Genomic DNA, 21,438 nt, shown 5'->3' with positions numbered 1-21,438 from the left:
TATTGTTATCTATATATGGGTTCAAGCAGCAATTCCTAAGTGTGAACTTTGAATAAGGTCAAATTTTCGATGTAATCTTTATGGGTTCAAGCAGTAATTCCTAAGTGTGAACTTTAAACAAGGTCAAATTTTTGATGTAATCTTTAATTTATGGGTTCAAGCAGTAATTGTAAACTTTGAAACAGGTCAAATTTTCGATGTAATCTGACTAATGATCAAGACACAGCCATGTTCACATAACACATCAACAATGTGCATGTATAATGATAACATTCTCTACGCTGTAGCATGTTACGAGAATAAAATCATAATCAGTGTCATGAACTGATATTACTTACCGTTGCTCCCGCCAAACATCAGGTCCTGCCCCGGGGCAGCCTGCCTCCTGGCCCCTCCGCCCCTGGGTTGGGGTGGAGGGGGTGGGGGAGGTGGAGGTTGTGTTGTAGGGGTGCAGGGTATGGCGGTGTCCCCGAATACATAAGTATAGGGTGACTCCCAGTCTGTTTGTCCCTCCCACGGATACATCCAGGCGGGCTCACTTTGTCGCATTTAAAATTGTCTAAAAATCACCAACTGTTTTACTTTTGTCGCTGTAAAAACTGTCTAAAAGTCACACCTGCATTTGCTTCGTTCTCAAACTGATACAACAGGTCTGTGAAGTTTTTATCTCATATGCCACCTACAATTTCAACGCTCTTTTCTAATCTCGTGAATCAGGCTAAATACGTTAATAAACAACTGCACCAAGCATTTTAAGGCAGTTCAATCACGTTTTGATACATTTTGCACAAATGAAAACTTATCCTATAATTTATTACAAAAGAACTTCTCTAAGCTAATTAGCTGACGGTTACATAATCGTCACACCAAGTCGTACATCATATTACTAAACATAATAGCCTCATAATATAAGCACACAGTTTCACAGCAGCCACTGTTCATGTCATCTTCATAACCATCACTCTTAAGCTTTGCAATAAATCTATAATAAATCCAAACGAATTCCTAGCTCGTATGCCTATTTTCAGATGAAAATAATCAAATGTCCAGCAAGGATGTTCATCACTACAGATCACCAGTACAATCCCTGTCACCACTAAACAGTAAATTGTATCAAATATCAATTTCCAGGCTGATGAAAACACTCAATCGCTTCCTCGCAAAATGATATGTTTTGATGTAGTGCATATACATGCACTGACAAGGTAGTATATAGCATAAAGGTTACATGCAAGATGTGCCACCTGTCAAGGTGTTAATACATATGTATAGTTCTATCTGTGTGTCACTGCAAATATTGATGTGAAAAAAAAACACACACAATTACATTTAAACTCAGTCTATAAGTAGACCTGTTTTCCTGAAAAGGCCCATAAAGCAGCATCACGACTTGCACAACAATCAAAAAAGATTAAAAATTGTAGGTATTTAAATAAACAGTAAAAAAAAAATTCAAAGCCCACTGCTAAAAAATATTTCTCATAAAAGTATGCCAAGTCAAGCAACAAGTCATTTAAAATTTTATGTAAAATTTGTTTTAACTTATCAGTTTCTGGATCAAAAACTTTTTAAAAAGGCCCAGAGGGACTGCGCTATTATATTTATATTGCTCCCCTTAATATGTTAAGACACACACCCCTGGGGAAGATCAGTGGAATTAACACCTCAAAGTCAACAATATTGCTATGTAGATGTATGGCATGAATATTCCTATAGTTCCGAAGTATATTTTAAATAATTTGTTGTAAATATTACTCCTTGAGACCAATACATTTCTACAATATTAATTCCCTTTCATCCTGGGACGATGAAGAATGAACCAACTTCTTTCATTCCTACAGCAGAATGAATTTACTAGAGTTGGATACCGAAACGGTACAAGACTATACTGGTATCAATGAAACAATACTGGTATTTAACGATACCGATACCTATTACCGTATTTCACCGCAAATAAGCCCCCCCCCAAATAAGCCCCCCCCCCCCCCCCTCCCAGATAAGAAATAAACGTCAAAAGTGGTTGGGGGTCTTATTTGCAGACATCCCCCCTAAGTCTGAAAATGTGTCAAAATAGGTGGGGGGTCTTATTTGCGGGAGGGGTCTTATTTGCGGTGAAATACGGTATACTTTTGAAGAAATATACTGGTTTTCTTACATACTACATGAAGATTGCAATTGCTTTAGCATTGTAATTATATAAGAAAATACACAAGTCGTTGTGAAAACAGTGTACATTAGTTTTCATTATAAAATAGAACTGCAAGACTTTTGAAGATTATGTTCTATGGGGATCATCTTCTTAGGTTGTATACACTGCCTGTCCTCTTTCTTAGTCCTTTTTTACAATACATGTGGATTTCCTTAGAAAATCATGTGTTTATTTTTTTCAAATACCTATAAGAATATCGATACTTTTTAAAGTGTACACGGAATGGTTTGGTATATAAGGCTTGATAAACGCGTCATTGGATAAAATTTAGAATGGAGAAAGTACAAATTTCATAGCGATTACGGTATTAGAGAAAATGCGACTTTTCTCTAGAACACACCTGAAGCCCCAAGCCATTGGCCCCGATTCAGGACCCCTGACCTGTGACGTCACGAGGACAACAGGACGTACTCTACTCGCATAAAATAGAGTGGCGATTTTCGGTATCTGCCATCTAATATAAACTATCTGTTTGCAAATATCGATTTTGAAGTCACAAATACCTGTGTTCATGTCCGATACCTATTTAATATTATCCTTATTCACAGATATGAGTTTGGAATACGCTTGAAAATAGGGATTTATACCATGCATATATTGATGTACCTGTCGTAGATAAATGAACATCTCTGCGCGATTTCTGCATAATTATACACAATAAAATGTACATAATAACCCACGCACGTTGTATATATGCAGTGTTTGGAGCCGATTATGTTATCCAAAACCCGACTCGGGTCGTTGAATGTCTACTGGTCAAACCAGCTTTACAAATTTTTGACTTTTGCATAAAACCTACCCATGAACAGATGTTTTTGCATATATGTAAATGCATTCACTAATTGCGTTATATCTGAAATCGATCAATTTGTTTTTTGACGAAATACATTCAGCTTTCATATATTACAGTACATTCGACGACTTGTTGATATTTCGCTCAAGTTCATTTATTAGTGTCTTTAATTGAACAAGAGATCCCAGAGGGATCTTGGCGCCCACCAAAGAATGTTCTATATCTGACAAAGGAAAGATGGATCTTTTCTCTACTTTTTAAACTTTTTCAACGCTTCAGTACCTTTTGAGAAATAGGGATATCAAACCTTTACTATCAAAATCCAAGATGGCCGCCTGGCGGCCATCTTGTTTTTCCGATCAGCCTCAAAATCTATATGGCACAAAAAGGGACCAAGGGTAACCTCCATGTGAAGTTTGAATGAAATTCCTTCAGTAGTTCTCAAGAAATATCGATAACAAACTTCAACTGCCAAAATCAAAGATGGCTGCCTGGCGGCCATCTTGTTGTTCCGATCAGCCTCAAAATCTGTATGGCACAACTAGGGACCAAGGGTAACCTCCATGTGAAGCCTCAAAATCTGTATGGCACAAATATGGACCAAGGGGACCTTCCATGTGAAGTTTGAACAAAATCCCTGCAGCAGTTTTTAAGAAATAGTGATAACAAGCATTGTTTACGGACGAACGGCGGACGGCGGACGGCGGACGACAGACCACGGACGCAGGGCGATTTGAATAAAAAATAAATCAGGCATGATTCAGACGAAAAAAATGAGACTGTCATGTCTATGTCTAATCCAAGTAGCAGATATCAAGTACAGAACAAAATCAGAATTGTACTTCCGAATAACCAATGGCGTGCTGCGTTAATCTCTATACCTGTATAATGGAGTTACTATAACGCGTAGCCAACCGAGACTTATGAGGGGGCTAACCAGATTACGTAAGAAAGGTGTTTAGTGACCTGTCACACTTTGTTGATTAGCTCGCGTCAGGTGTCAAAAGTAAGATCACAGGTAAGTAAGCGATGGACCATCATGCAATTGTTGTATAATGTCATATTTGTTTACACTTATAAATCCTTGGTTTACAGTAAAATATACCGTTCGAACATAACACATAACAAATGTATCAATCACTTAACATACATTTCAGCAAGACATTTGTTTTGTATATATGTTTCTGGTTACATGTAAATGTATTTTTATAACAGAAACTACAAAATTATCTACAAATGACATGTCGAGAAAGAACAATGCAAATATATATTTCTGATAGTTGCTAGATTTCGGATATCCAATACGTTGTGAATTTTGGTCAATATCGATCATTATATAATACCAATAATGATAATCTATCTGACCAATAAATGTACTGTTGAAGATTGTTAAAATAACACATGTTGTCATACATGTAGCTTTAAAAGGAAGAGGGACTCGTTACAGCTATAAATGAATTATACATTTTAAATTCAATCTCTCAAGTGTTGTTTTTTTTTATTTTTTTACCCCCCCCCCCTCTGAATTTATGTCTATGATATCTACATGTATTGAACTATGAAATACATTTAAGACATTTGCTATTCGTTATGCTGGTTCTTGAAATCCACAAGCCTAGTGAATTTTTATTTATACAGAAACATATTCAAATGGATTATTATATGACCATCATTTTTCGAATTCGTCTCTTTTTAGATCACATTATGGAAATGGAATATTCCCGAGGTTTGATAATTTAGTAAGCTGTTAAAACGGAGATAAGATCTCTAGTTAGAAATTTTTACACAAGGTACACCAGGCTTATACCAGAGATATATATAACTTATATATGGTTCCGCTAATCTACATATGTATTTAGCCTGATATCAGTTGCAATATTTCCTATTTTATATAATTAAATCGTCATCATAACTGAATACTGTATATATATTTGTAAAATTCTCGTAAACCCATTTCAGGAATACATATATGTCCACCTTTGTGCTATAACCCCACTACCAAACACCTCACTACCGTTGTCCTCGTGACGTCACATCCGGTTTTTCCCCAAATCAGCGTGAGCGGCCGATTGCCTGATTAGCAGTCGATATACAGGTAAAAATCGAGCACTTTGGAGGGCGGTATCTCGGTACTGAAGCGGCCGATTTTTATGCGGTTTTCAACATTCTAGTCAGGAGATCAAACAGAATAACATTTCTAAATATTATTTTCCGTTCCCTGTACACTTTAAAAGGGATATGTACTGATATTTTTCAAAACAACGATACTATACTAATATGAAGTACCAGTACCAAACCCTTGATTTTACATATTTGTCTATTTCCCCTATTGGGCCCTACCACTCCAGGCCTCTATGGGTCAAACCAAATATAAACTAAATCCTTTCATTTTTTAACACCAATAACTTCTCAGTCATTTTTTAGGTACATTTGAGGCCAAATAAAGGTCCCTTCCACTAGAGAAATACTGCTGTATTTTCCTAATTTTATGTAAAATTGTAAATATCTTCGCAAATAAAGAATATCTCTAAAATATACATGTTACAAGAAAGATGAAATGTAGAGATGTAATGACAATGTAGTATTTTCCCAATTGAAAAGAAACAGGCCCTTGAGATTATTGAATAAGGAATTAAATTACTGCCTCTCTAACACAAATCTTTGAACCTCCTCTAACACAAAACCTTGAACCTTCTCTAACACAAAATCTTGAACTTTCTCTAACACAAAACCTTGAACCTTCTCTAACACAAAATCTTGAACTTTCTCTAACACAAAACCTTGAACCTTCTCTAACACAAAACCTTGAACATTCTCTTAACTAAAACCTTGAACTTTCTCTAACAAAAAACCTTTGAACTTTCTCTAACACAAAATCTTTGAACCTTTCTCTAACACAAAAATCTTGAAACTTTCTCTAACACAAAACCTTGAACCTTCTCTAACACAAAACCTTGAACCTTCTCTAACACAAAACCTTGAACCTTCTCTAACACAAAACCTTGAACCTTCTCTTACACAAAACCTTGAACCTTCTCTAACACAAAACCTTGAACCTTCTCTAACACAAAACCTTGAACCTTCTCTAACACAAAAACCTTGAACTTTCTCTAACACAAAATCTTGAACCTTCTCTAACACAAAACCTTGAACCTTCTCTAACACAAAACCTTGAACCTTCTCTAACACAAAACCTTGAACCTTCTCTAACACAAAACCTTGAACCTTCTCTAACACAAAACCTTGAACCTTCTCTAACACAAAACCTTGAACCTTCTCTAACACAAAACCTTGAACCTTCTCTAACACAAAACCTTGAACCTTCTCTAACACAAAATCTTGAACCTTCTCTAACACAAAACTCTTGAACTTCTCTAACAAAAAACTTCTCTAACACAAAAACTTGAACCTTTCTCTAACACAAAATCTTGAACTTCTCTAAACAAAATCTTGAACCTTCTCTAACAAAAAACTTTGAACTTTCTCTAACACAAAATCTTGAACCTTCTCTAACACAAAACCTTGAACCTTCTCTAACACAAAACCTTGAACCTTCTCTAACACAAAATCCTTGAACCTTCTCTAACACAAAATCTTGAACCTTCTCTAACACAAAACCTTGAACCTTCTCTAACAAAAATCTTGAACTTTCTCTAACACAAAAAACTTGAACCTTCTCTAACACAAAACTTGAACTTCTCTAACACAACAAACCTTGAACTTCTCTAACACAAAACCTTGAACCTTCTCTAAACACAAAATCTTGAACTTCTACTAACACAAAACCTTGAACCTTCTCTAACACAAAATCTTGAACCTTCTCTAACACTTGAAAATCCTTGAACTTTCTCTAACACAAAATCTTGAACCTTCTCTACACAAAACTTGAACTTCTTCTAACACAAAATCTTGAACCTTCTCTAACACAAAATCTTGAACTTCTCCTAACACAAAATCTTGAACTTTCTCTAACACAAAATCTTGAAACTTCTCTAACACAAAATCTTGAACCTTCTCTAACACAAAACCTTGAACCTTCTCTAACACAAAATCTTGAACCTTCTCTAACACAAAACCTTGAACCTTCTCTTACACAAAACCTTGAACCTTCTCTAACACAAAAACCTTGAACTTTCTCTAACACAAAATCTTGAACTTTCTCTACAAAAACTTGAACTTTCTCTAACACAAAATCTTGAACTTCTACTAACACAAAATCTTGAACTTCTCTAAACAAAACTTTGAACTTTCTCTAACACAAAACCTTGAACAAACTTGACTTCTACACAAATTGAACAAAACAAAACTTGAACTTCTCTAACACAAAACCTTGAACCTTCTCTAACACAAAATCTTGAACTTTCTTCAAACAACAAAACTTGAACTTTCTCTAACACAAAACTTGAACCTTCTCTAACACAAAATCTTGAACTTCTCTAACACAAAACTTGAACTTCTTCTAACACAAAATCTTGAACTTTCTCTAACACAAAATCTTGAACTTCTCTAACACAAAATCTTGAACTTCTCTAACACCAAACCTTGAACCTTCTCTTACACAAAACCTTGAACCTTCTCTAACACAAAACCTTGAACCTTCTCTAACACAAAAACCTTGAACCTTCTCTAACACAAAACCTTGAACCTTCTCTAACACAAAATCTTGAACTTTCTCTAACACAAAACCTTGAACCTTCTCTAACACAAAATCTTGACTTGAACTTCTCTAACACAAAATCTTGAACTTTCTCAAACACAAAACTTGAACTTCTTTAACACAAAACTTGAACCTTTCTCTAACACAAAACCTTGAACCTTCTCTAACACAAAACTTGAACTTTCTCTAACACAAAACCTTGAACTTCTCTAACACAAAATCTTGAAACTTCTCTACAACAAAATCTTGAACCTTCTCTAACACAAAATCTTGAACCTTCTCTAACACAAAATCTTGAACTTTCTCTAACACAAAATCTTGAACCTTCTCTAACACAAAATCTTGAACCTTCTCTAACACAAAATCTTGAACCTTCTCTAACACCAAAATCTTGAACCTTCTCTAACACAAAAACCTTGAACATTCTCTGACTTCTCTAACACCAAAACCTTGAACCTTCTCTAATGCCAAAACCTTGAACCTTCTCAAACACCAAAACCTTGAACCTTCTCTAACAGTCCATGCAAAATAAAGAATTTCTAACAGGACATTCGGTCAGGTAACTATCCCAAGCATGCCAGACCGAAACAACTTTTACAGGACATTTTGTTTAAGACAACTTCAAATACTGACCAGTCAATAAAAAATCAAATTGAAATGTACTAACTGTTCAATACCTAAAAATAAACCACTAAGACACATTCTACTGACATTTGGTATTGTTTTTATTTTTTATTCATTAGAAATATCATGTTTTATGCATCATGCATAAAATTCATTATTGACGAAAAGTTTTCCTCCTCAGATTGAAAATCTTCAGAAAACTATTCTCCTTTGTTGCCAAAAATTGAATTCAAAATGGCAAACTCCTCCCCTTCCACCTTGTCGTCATAGTTGTGCTTCTTCCTATCTGTAATTTTGTTTCGGCGCTGTGGCTTTCGGCAGTGGTTTGAACCTTCTCTCTAATGCCAAAACCTTGAACCTTCTCTAAAACCAAAAACTTGAACTTTCTCTAACACAAAACCTTGAACTTACTCTAACACAAAATCTTGAACCTACTCTAACACCAAAACCTTGAACTTTCTCTAACACAAAACCTTGAACTTTCTCTAAAACCAAAACCTTGAACTTTCTCTAACACAAAACCTTGAACTTTCTCTTAAACAAAACCTTGAACCTTCTCTAACACAAAAACCTAGAACCTTCTCTAACACAAAACCTTGAACCAAAAGGAATGCAGAACAAATAATGTATAAACACATGTCTATCAACTATATAGCAACTTATTTAAGACTCAAAACCATATTTTGTGATAGTTTCCTGATGTGGTGTCTATGTGGAAAGTCCTTAACTTTTCTCTTACAGGTTGTATCTCTAGTCAGGAAAAGATATTTTAATAACCCTCGATCGATAGGCATTATAGACAATGTGACAATGCAGGTAAGAAATTAAGAACACTTGGACAATTACTTTGAAACAAATGAAAATTGAAACCAGTTAGTATAACCCTTTTTTTCTGATAAGAACTTTAACGAAAAGGCAATTGTGAAAGTCATATTTGGAGCATATTAAAATGCTTATGTATCAACAGTAGTGTTTATTGTCAACTTCAAACGTTCAACACTCAATGACATAACCCATTAACATGTAATCAGTTTTTTATCAGATGTAACATATGCAGTTCACAAAGTATAACATGCCGAAAATTCAATATAAACTAACAGACAATGGGCGCCGTGCTCATAATTAAAGACAGTAAAAATGCTCAATAGTTCAGGTACGCTGCATTTAGCTAAAAACTTACTGCCACTGCAACATTCTGTGCAGCAATAAAATAATGTAACATGTTTCACATTTTCTATTTGAGGACTCAAAACCAGTGAAATGTCATCTTTAGCATGGAACAGTCAGTAGAGTTGATATTACCTAACCCCTTGTATCAATTAGTGTTGCATGGAATAACAGGTCGTATTTAGACCAATCATTGCCCTAGGGGATTTAAATATACATTGTATACAACAAATATTAAGCAGGGTGGTGTTTAATGGTATTCAGCTCAGTGATAGCATTAGCAAAAAAAATAGGATCCAACTTTTTGGCTGCAAGTCCATTCAAATTATACACAGGGACAGTGCTCGAGGGCCCCATTTTATCTGAAAAAGATCCAATTAGGATGCACCTAGCACAAACCTGATGCTCACTGAAATTTTGCCACAGTTAACAGATTATCAGATCTATTGTTCACATCATTCATCAATGATAGTGTATTCACGCAGCACTAAGTAACAAAACAGCATAAACTGGTGAATTTCGCCTTTTTTCAGAGAAACAGTGAGCTTCACGAAGAAAATACATTTTGATATATATATAAATTTATCATTAATAAGACTGCAAATATATATTTATGGAACTTATTGCATAATTAACATTTTATGTTTGAACTTAATACAATGTTGCCTTTTTATTTTTTATGTCTAAATACATATATATACATATGGGTCAAGGAAGAAATATCAACAGTTATTTACCATACAACACTGGATCTTATAGACATATGTCTGAAGGATACAAATTACTTAAAGAAGTAAATATAGGGCAAAGAAGTAATTCTAACAGTGTGGTCAAATTTTCGAGGCAATAAATATATCCATATTTGCCATAATTAGCGCCAAGAGCGCCTAAATAAATGTAACAAAGGGGGGTGGGGTGGGGGGATGCTTATTAATGAACCAAAATATAAGTTGTGGACGAAAAAATCTTTCTGCACTAATAGTTACCATGATTCACATGTAAAAGACTCGCAACTTCATGTAATATGGGATACAATGATGATGTAACAGGCATCTCATGTTGTAAAACAATGTTAAATCCATGGGATGGGGGTATTCATATAACTTCAGGTCGTCTCCAATAAATAGGAATGTGTGCTAATTACGGCAAATATGGTATATAAATATACTACCTACATATGACAGGACAGACTTGGAGAATTCTATATATACCTCATAATCTACATGATATTTCACAATTTTGTGGAATACCGAATGTATATATCAATGTGGTCACAAAAAATCCCTGATCCTTGAAGTTATAACTACCGGCAGGTATAATGGGTCCTTAACTTTAATTTTCACACTATTATAGCCCAATTGTGAACTTCAATTTTGTTGTATTAGGTCAAAACGAAAAAAAAGACCTACAAAAATAACTGCTATATGGTATACATGCGTCTCCCTCTTTCATGAAATGAAGGGAGAGCGCATTTACAACTTGCATTGATAGCTTGTCGGTTTTGTTATTCCATCAAAATTAAATGTGTCAATAAACTTACTGGAGAGTAGCACAAAGATATATATATATCACTAACATGTTTTTGATGTACCTCAGACTTACAAAGCCATTATATGTGGCCAATACTTACATTAAGTGGATTGAGGTAAAATACCGGTATATAAATTCTCTCCCCTGGGACTGATTGTGGGGTAGGGAGCCTGGCATTTGTACCTGGGTCTGCTAGTAGTTGTTGAATTATGTCATGGCGCAGTGTACGTCCGGCGTCCATCATACATGACTACTTGTCCCTACTTCTGCATATTCATTGTAAAACTTCCCCCAAAATACTGAATTTCCTTTAGAATTAATTCGTTTAATAAGCAATAACAAAAAAAAACAGTAATTAAGTTTCTTTATCAATTTCATATAAAAAAAATTCAAAATTAAAATATTAAAACAGGAATTATAACCAAATGCCTAGATATCAATCCATTCCTCCATGTGACTTTCTTACCATCTTCTCTTGACATACTTAATGTAAAAAGGGACATTTGGACAGCATTATAATTTTTTTTCTGATAGGATAATAATATCACACACTGCAATGAATATTAAATAACAGTTTAGGTGAAATTAAATTACTTTGTTTTATTCAGGTTAGGGTGAAAAGCCTATGAACAAAAAAACAGTTATCTGCAGATATCAGATGAAATGTGTCAAGCTAAAGCATCATTTATTTTTTTAATCTGTTGACAGGTATAGGAAGTAAGATCTTTGGGAATCTGTCCTTTTTCTTTTTCCACTATATGACTGACAGAGTAGTTCCCCTTTAAACTATTTCCATATGTGTCCACTAAGTACTATATAAATACGATGATGCTGACAAAAGCTGCCGTTTCATAAATGGTTAAAATATATAACAGACATCTTACACATTTACATATTCATATGACTAATAAGGCTACGATAAGCAGAGACAAAACAATGAGTTAAACACTCTCAGATACATAATTTTGGTTTATACAACATTTGAAGATGTTACCAAGCTTGACTAATGAAGAACGTTATTTTCGTGCAAATGAAATGAACTGTTTCGTCATGTAACATTTGCACATGATTAAGTTTCTTCATCAACCAATGCAAGCAACAAAATTGATAATCAATCCTTACATTTACGTTAACCAATTTAAAATTCCCACCGTTGAAAAATGTCAAATTATATGTATTTGGTATAACATTATTATAAAAATTAGCAACATTGTACCAGTCATCGTACATGTATGTACAGCTACGGACCAGCAGCCAGTCAGTGTTTCTCGTCACCAAGGCAACACAAAATATAGTTCCGAAAATAACTTCATTCTTTGTGCGTTGTTACGATTAAAAACAGCTCCATTTAGCAGGGGTCTGGTTTCGAAGAAAATGACAATTTTGGTCTGTTATTTCTAAGCTTACATCAATAATAATAGTAACATGTATGTCACCGTTCCACATATATTGTACACATTTTTGTAATGATTTTCGTTCGATTATGCGTAGCTATTGATGAGTGTTCAGTGTTTTTCCAGGGGCTTGAGCCTAACTTAAGTCAGCGTTTCATCAATGTATGTGTAAAATATCTGTATAATATTATATTAAAGACAATTTCTAATATCACTTTATCAAGCATTTCTCTCTGTGTTTCTAAATGTACAAAGATAGGCCACAACGCAGATAGTTCATTCAAAACTGAAGCGGCGTAAAACTAGGCCACAATGTAAACAATGAATTGATCAGAGTTTATAATTTCATTGAGGCGGAACGAAGTGAAAATGTAAACATTTGATTATGACTTTATGTGTTTGCAAGTGTAACTAACATCATACTTTTCAGAGATAACGATGTGAATTTCGCTCAAAAAATAATGACGTCACAATGAATACCTACACACAAGGGAGGTAACTCTATATATATAACATGAAAAGACAAAATACGATTATGACACATATCATAAAGTAGAAAAGAAGATAAGTATAGAATATAACAAATGAATTTCTGTTATCTTTTAAAACTATTATCACAACCATGTACATGGTGAAGATGATTATATCCCAGTATATCATATTCGTCTTTAAAATGTCTCGTATCAGATAAATGCCACAAGGAAAACTCATTCCATCTATTTTTTTAAATATTTTTCTTAGGATGGGCGAATAAGATTAGAAATTTATCATTTCTATTGTAACTCTTTAGAAATAGCAAAATCAATATTTCATATCTTGCAGCAAGATGCAATTGCAGTGACGGAACTTAGTGCAAAAAGTTGAATGACATGAAAGTGACAAGTTTATTATTCTTCCTGCTCTTGCTTTACTTAGCAAGAGTTTCTACACTGAAATTTGAAAACTTCAAGTCTAATTCCTAAAACAAGCCATTCTGGAGATTTTGCTTTTAAAAAATTTGATGGCTAAGATATAATGAAGTTCCATAAAATATTAGAATAGTTTTCTGGAAAATGTGTGCTGGTCTTAATGAAATATTAATTGTTTTGTTTACAATGATTTATTGTTATTAGGCCTATTTACAAACGAGTATTTTTATACACTGTTATCTCAAAACTTTACATCTCCCAGCCCATATCCTGTTTCACTGTTATGTTCCCATGGCCAGCTGAGGCCATATATATAACTGACCTCATCTTGCCCTACCCCTAAAGTACCCGGACAAGCAGACAAAATTATACACCCGATTCTGGATCAACCCCAACTTTATAGCTACTGCTCAATACACCTGGGGTACACCACAGGTTTTTTTTTCTTTTCTTTTCTTTTCGGAGACAAATTACCCGGTAAATCAAATTCATATAATTTTGGGGGGAAAATACAAATTTCCAATATATATTTATACAAAATGCCACAATTTTCCCTCAACGTTTTTTATTATAATTACAACTAGTCAATATTCTGATTGATCGTATCATTCACAAAGATTTTCTCGCTTCTATTCATGACAATCACAAATCATTGAGGTTCTGATGGGGAAATTCTACCATTATAGTAATTAACATCCCCTGTTATATCTCAAGGGAAGAATGAGAAGATTTTAATTGAACTTTTCAATAATCCACAGTTCCAACAATCCAGAAGGGCCACCAAATTCTTGACCAGCAGGATACAACATAGGTATATGTGATTGTGATCAATCTAAATTCATAAAATAGTCTAGGGTTTGCATTTACACATTCCTCATATGATATCAGGAGGCCTTTTTAAGCATAGAAAATGAAAATGATCCCACTATTTTACAGTTCATTCAAATTATACACATGCAGAGACCCCATTTTATCTGGAAAGGACCCCACTTAGGGATCACTATCTCAAACCCTGAATACCTTCATTTTTTTATTTTATTTTTCTTTATTTTGGATAGCTATTAATATTAATAATAAGTTAAATGAGGATACATGTATGCAATTTAAAGGGACAATTCATTCGACGAGAACATAAAATTTCTTTATAGAAAGGAAACAATAAACTGATCACTTCAAGAATTCTTAGAAAAATTTAAAAATTTGACAGCTAACAGGCAGAACAACTTCAACAACACAGACATCAATACTTGTACATAACACATATTGACATAACAGTAAAATATAGGGTCAGATTTATCTGGGGTTTTTTTAACCACAGATATACTGTCTTGGACCTGAGTGTTTCTTGAAAGAGGCCAAAAAAAATTCAAAACTCATTAACATCAATTACTAATAGGATAAACAAAACATTTACAAATGCATGAATTTGACATTGAAGTGAACTTTTAACCTTTGACCTCATCTTGACCTTAGGCGATACTTCAAGATAGACCAACTTGCAAGACATGTTATACACTTTACAAAAGACATTAATGATATTCATTTACCTTTCCCATTCAACAAACATTATCAACTTCTTTTTCAAGCATTTGACAATCAACATCAGCTGCATTTGTTACTGATTATAAAGTGAATTAATATAATTCAACTGTTACCAAATAAGAAACCTAATTCAAACACTCCTTTTAAACTTTTTTCAAACTTCTTATAATAATTTCAAGTCAAAAGATAGAAATGCAAATGTCCTTGACAAATTTTTGTATGATTTTATTTGCTCTTTAAAGTGAACAGTCGGGCAAGGATGGCTAAAGTCGGTAAAAACGATGTGAGTGTATCAAGTAGAATTTCTTATGAAAAAGAAAAATAAAATATCTCGTCAAAATCTGTCTGCGTACGAAGAAATTAATTTAAAGTACAGGAATCCTAAAACGTCCTCCCGGCTTACTATGTCCGTGGTTACATTTCCACGCAGCCTCGCTTTCAATGCTTTCAACTTTTCTTTATTTCAATGGTCAGAACTGGGAAACGTAAGCAGAACTTGACCGTCGTTTTAATATGTGAGAACTTTTGGAAGGCCAATGAACGCATTTAGACTGATTTTCTTTGCCCGACTATTCACTTTATATTTATATATCACTAAATGAAGACAATCATTTTTAGATACAAAATAAAAAGATAATTTGCAGCAAAAGAATAAAGAATACTAAATGACATTGCATAACCTTGACCTTGACTTTTCTTCACAAATGTCAAAGGTCAGATTGGGTCACCCAGAATCATTTTGATATTTATTTGATAAACACATGCAGTGCTCATTTATTATGAGCATTCATCCATACAAATTTTTTTAAAGTGAAACCTATCCAGCACATGTGATCACTGACCTTGTTGTCATGGCAATGACCCTAATGTAGAGGTTCTGTCCTTGACCTTCAAAAATTCTATAATTTAAACGAATTCATTCTACAAACATTTTATTTTGTATGTATCTTCCAAATTGTTTTAGATATTTCATTTATTTAAGAATATCTTAAAAACTTCCGAGCTTTGATACACAACGGTGTATTTGAAATAATAACAAATACCCCGTGGAGGGCCCCAGTCTCGTCTGCCAATATGGCCGATCAACTGGATACACAGTCGATTCCACCCACATTTTCAGTCTCCCGGTCAAACAAACTGTTTAATGAATTAAACAGTTTCATTTCTCGACACTCTGATACAGTAGGTGATAGTGTGTGGTGATTATAGTGGTATTTAAGCAGCCATAATGGACGTATTCTTTGTTCTCGCCAGACGTGCTCCGCGACGGTCTGCCCATGACCCTGGGGCTGGCTCAGTGTTTTCATATGAGAGCAATAACAAACGAGAAATACTGAAAGAGTATGAACTGACATACGGAAACACGTAGACAAATCAACTCACCTTAATACCAGTGAAAAATCGAGACGGATTTTGTTCCCTGGGTCGGCGTAGTTTTTGTGTGGGCGAAGACATACAAATCCCGTCCCTGAGAATGGGTGGGGACCAACTATGGGGCAATATCCATATATGGACGAGGCTGTAACGTCACTCGCTCCTCGCGCGCCGCTCCCTGCCCTGATTGGGCTAGCCGACCCCACGTGGATGGTTGTTGTCGTGGGTAGGAACAGTACGGCTGTGACGTATTTCCCCCTGGAGGGCGTGGGTATTTTTCGTGCCTCGGTACGACAAAGTACAGAGATAAAATAGGCGCGAGACGGAGGGGAGTCAGTCCGTTAGTGACGATCGAGGGTCCAGACGAAAAAAAAAATCACACCGCGTTGAGACAAAACGAAAGTAGAAGCCTGGGTACAGGTGCTCCGTAGGAAGGAAATATTTTATCAAAAGTTATAGTGTAACATTAGGGTCGGGCATACAGAAATATACCTGTGTCCATGACATGTTACGATGGCCCCGAGTGGTGCGCAATCTAACAACGCTTGGATAAAGTCCAGACCGACGGGTTGGGCAGGACAAGTTCATTGTGATTAGAGACTCGGGCTGGTCGAGTAACCGACAATTTTCAATAGATAGACGATCTGAGATATCGATTCAGACCCTGAGCTCTACCCCCAGTTTTTGCACTGGAAAGCCGGCTTATTTTATAATAAGCTTACTGGCGTGGCTGGAACCACTGTCCCTAGCCTGGCAGGTCGATCGATCGCCGGGGCTCAATGTTGTACTGCTCTCGAGCTAACGCCCTGGGGGACCTCACTGAAGTATTTATTATTCATGCTTGAGGAACGCACACCCACGGGGTTTAGCTTTGAATAATACATGTGTTATACCGGGCGAGTTTTAACCCCGGGGGTCGTGACAAGTTTAGGCCGCATTTACACAGTGAAATACATGTACTCGACCGTATACCGACACATAAAGCTGTACAATACACAAAATTTATCAATGGAGGGAAACTAGCCCGCATGGTCGGTGTACAGTCAGTTTGGATTTGAATAGATGAGAAAAGAAAATATGGGATAGTACAAACACGCGTTTGATACAAACAAAAACCAAGGAGTGTCAAAGTATACGAGACAAGTTAACTGGTGTTATGTAATTAAAGCAAAGTGAAGTAGAACAAGTTCGATTAGAGGATAATTTCTGATTTTTTTAATCTAAACCGCTAAAACGTGTAAAGATGGTCTATTATATATGGACGCTCAGGTGGGCCAAAATAGATATTTACTGTAACTAATTCTTACATCCCTGTGGATGTAACGGATTATTCTGACATACAGTACAACCTGGTTTAACGACCACCTCTGTATAACGACCACCTGCTTAATAAGAGGTTTATGAGGACCACGAGGTTGTAAAGACGTGATTTTTCGAAGAAGGGTTTTGATCATGAATATGTTTGTTTTTTTTGTTTTTTTTTTTTTTATTTCGACCGAGCACAAGATCTCCGTTCCAATTTTGTTTAATTTTGAAAACAAAATTCATTTATTTTATCAATTACTTAGTATGACGAGGTGTGACATTCCTGATATGGTATCGTGGTGTGTTTAACACGTGCCGCTACATATACTTGATAACGTAATTAATATACGCAAGTCCGCACGCGCTACATTTGATCGTTTAGACGGAAGTGTGCCGCATTTTCTAATAAACATTTTACTCTTTATCAAATTCATCTGCCAAAAGGATGGCTTAATGAGCTTAATGACCGGCGCTCAGCGTCCATAGTCCACACGTGTATACACGTATACATAGTCTTTACTATGGTGTATAGTTAGGAAGGCAAACACTTTCAATGTGTGTACAAACGGGGGCAGCTTTACGTACACATGTATCTGTCACCCAATTTTGCAGTTATAGGACTATATACCTTCATTGAAGATGCTCCACCGCTGATAAATGGAATTTTTTCACTATCAAAAACAGGAGCAGACGATTTAGTATTTTTCTTCAGTTACAAAAGTTACGTAATTTACACCATTACCACCATTGAAAAGTTTGAGCTTCTAATTTTACTTCAAGGTAAAAATATGAAAAATAATTAATTGCATCCCGAAAAAAAACCGTGGCACTATATCCTATATGGAAGGAAGTAGTGATTGCGCATGCACCATAGGCAAAAATATTATTTTATATTAATTTTTGTGTTAATTAGACAGATGTATACACGATTACACACCAATTACTGTTCAAACGGTGAATATCATTTATGGTCTGTCGGCGATGGAGCACCTTTAAGAACAATTTATTGCTTAGATATTTACATTTTTACTACAGTCCCACTATGTAACCTTACCAAGGCCTAGGGCAGTTGGCAGTCATTTAGACTATGAACTTCAATCGTTTATTATAACGTCATTATCATTGTGACGTCACAATTGTCGTGCCAGCGATCACGGAAAATAGCTGTTCCGTCGATCTACACTCTGAGTGTTTCGTCACTATATGAACCAACCACTTGACGAAAACAAACATTTGCCTATGAAAACACTATGAATACAACGATTCTCGTGCATCGATCAACTGATTTCAAACATCACGTCAGTTTCATATCAATTAAAAAAATAGTCCCCCACAATATTTTAAAGTATAATCTTCAATGTGTTGTTTCTTGATATAGAATCAACTAAGGTTTACTGTAATACGTCAATCAAATCTTATTTTAACTATATTTCTTGTTTATCGTTTGATATTTGCAAAAATGTCGACCGGAAGGCAGAAGCTTGAAAACGCGACGTTGTGGAACGACTTTGTCATCCAGCTGTTCCATTAATCTCGTTTCTCGTCGTATATGGGTGTCATAATTTTAAATATGATATAATAAACTTTCAATAATTTTAATTTTCATGAATTATTCTAATGTAAATATATGGATTGAATGTACATTCATTCCCTATATAGATGCAAAATCCCCTGGTGTTAACATAAAATTATAACCAAATGTACAAAAAAGCATTGAACGTCTTTCAGTTGGCATTCATAGCTAATATAAATACCAACTGGACAGAGGCAAATCCAACATGAAACGCTAGTTTCATTGAGAAATGTCAAAAGTATTTTCCGATGTACATGGTAATTACAAGAAAAACGATGGCCATAGGACGCCACCCTGGCTCAACATTTTAAAAATAGGACAATGTAGCTCACAAAACGAATGTTAACTTGATTGGTTTCTAAAAACGGAAACATCATGTCGATATGCTATCTATCGAACCTCACGTGACCATGTACCGTATTTCACCGCAAATAAGACTACTCCCGCTAAAAAGACCCCAGACTCGTTTGACAAATGCAGAATAGAATCACGTCGCGGTAACAGTAGCATGACGTCACAACAATGCAATGACGACGGCGTCGACAAATACATTCAGGTGACGTCATCCTTATATACATTAATGTGTTATTATTAGATATACAAAATGGTGGACAGGGTGAGAGAACATGAATCATTAAAATTATTAAGCTGGCGATATTTTAGAGGTTACTATCACTGATGTTATATTCACCCATGGACTATCTTATCAATGCTCATGGTTAAACTGTATGCCGAACAGATGTACGCTCAGGAAATGTATAATGGAGCATTGTGCACGTGGGTGGCTGTGTCGCTTTGATGTTGGGCGTCGTTTTCTCTGTTATCTTCAAAAAAAGTCTCTGCAGGCCTGTGATTGGTCAGTTTTTTTTCTCATGGATTGCCTCCAGTTTTACTATGAGATAGTCGGTGTATATAATGTCAGTGATTGTAATCCCTAGAGTGTCGAGGATGCAAACGGGGTAACAGACTCAATTACTCTAATTCATGATTGCGAAGAAACTCAATAGTTGTTTTAGTAAAGATCTCTGCGATATAGCTGTTTCAATAGAAATATCAACTGTTGTTTCAGTGAATATCTTGCGTGCACGGTAACTGTATCAGGAGAAAGCTCAATCACAGCTGTTTCAAGAGAAATATCAAACTTTTAGTAGTTTCAGGAAAGGTTTCCTTTCTATGATAGCCTTTTCAAAACGAGAGCCTGTATTGCTGTTTATATTTTTTCCAAGAAAGTAAATTCAAGAAAAAACTCAATATTCTATCTTAGTTAAAGATGCTCCACCGCTGACAAATGGTAATTTTTCTCTATCAAAACCAGGAGAAGAGGATTTAGTAATTTTCTTCAGTTACAAAAGTTACTCACTTTACACCATTAACACCATTGAAAAGTTTGACCTTCAAATTTTACTTCAAGATGAAAATACCAAAAATAATTAATTGCATCCCGAAAAAATTCCGTGGCACTATGTCCTATATGGAATGCAGTACTGATTGCGCATGCCCCGAAAGCAAAATAAATTATTTTGAATTACTTTTTGTGTTAATTAGACATATGTACACACGATTAAACACCAATTATTGCTCAAATGATGGATATCATTTATGCTCTGTTGGCGGTGGAGCAACTTTAATATATCTTACCCATAATTGTTATTCCAAGAAAAAAAGGTTCAAAGATATTTTACCGTGTTTTAGGAAAATCTGAACATCTATTTCAGTAATTGCTTCTTCACGGTAAGGCACCTTTAAAAATAACTGTTTCATACCGAGTTTTCACTAAAAGCCGTCGGTTTCCACTAAGAAATTGTCCAATACGAAGTCAGTAATGCTTCAGCAGAGAGCCTGATAAGCCAAAATCTGTTTCATCAAATAAAGCACGTACGAAGACCTCCAATCCGGAAAATGCGTTTCAGCTAGAAAAAAAGTCTGTGTTTGGATTTTTGGTCAGGTTTAGTGTCATTGCCAGTTCTTACAATGTAACTTTAACTTAGAAACTAGGGTCATTTCAGTATGGCCTCCCCTGTATACAGTTGTGTTACGTATGTGAAGGTCTGTGACTCTGTGTATATTGTAGATCAAAAGACTTTAAGACAGATTACGGTGTCGTCTTTAGAGCTACAATTGGTGCCTATTACTGCTAATGGAGCAAAGACATGTTTGTGCAAACCATTATTAAAACGTCTGTATGCATTTTATCTTACTTGTTTTATATAACTTACCTACAAAGCAATAAAACTGAACCTTATAAAATATCAAATTCACAGCGAGACATTATTTTTTCACATATAAACATGATGGTCTTTTCGAATGAAAATTATACCGGAAGTCTACAAATTATGAATTTGACGTCTTAATAGTGGTAAAG

General features: G+C 35.2%; 1 protein-coding gene across 1 annotated transcript in view; it reads right to left on the bottom strand.

Annotated features, from left to right (window-relative positions):
• The window catches only part of LOC138321831 (NGFI-A-binding protein homolog), a 60,645-nt gene extending 43,755 nt beyond the window's left edge, over positions 1-16,890 (bottom strand). The window contains exon 1 of the mRNA XM_069265821.1: positions 16,208-16,890. The gene's annotated coding sequence lies outside the window, so the exon portion shown is untranslated. The remainder of the gene's footprint in view (positions 1-16,207) is intronic.
• Positions 16,891-21,438: the final 4,548 nt, after the last annotated feature.

The sequence above is a fragment of the Argopecten irradians genome, chromosome 4 (assembly GCF_041381155.1).
Source record: "Argopecten irradians isolate NY chromosome 4, Ai_NY, whole genome shotgun sequence".
Taxonomy (NCBI): Eukaryota; Metazoa; Mollusca; class Bivalvia; order Pectinida; family Pectinidae; genus Argopecten; species Argopecten irradians.
The sequence above is the reverse complement of the archived record's forward strand: the minus strand, read 5'-3'. Positions and strand labels throughout refer to the sequence as shown.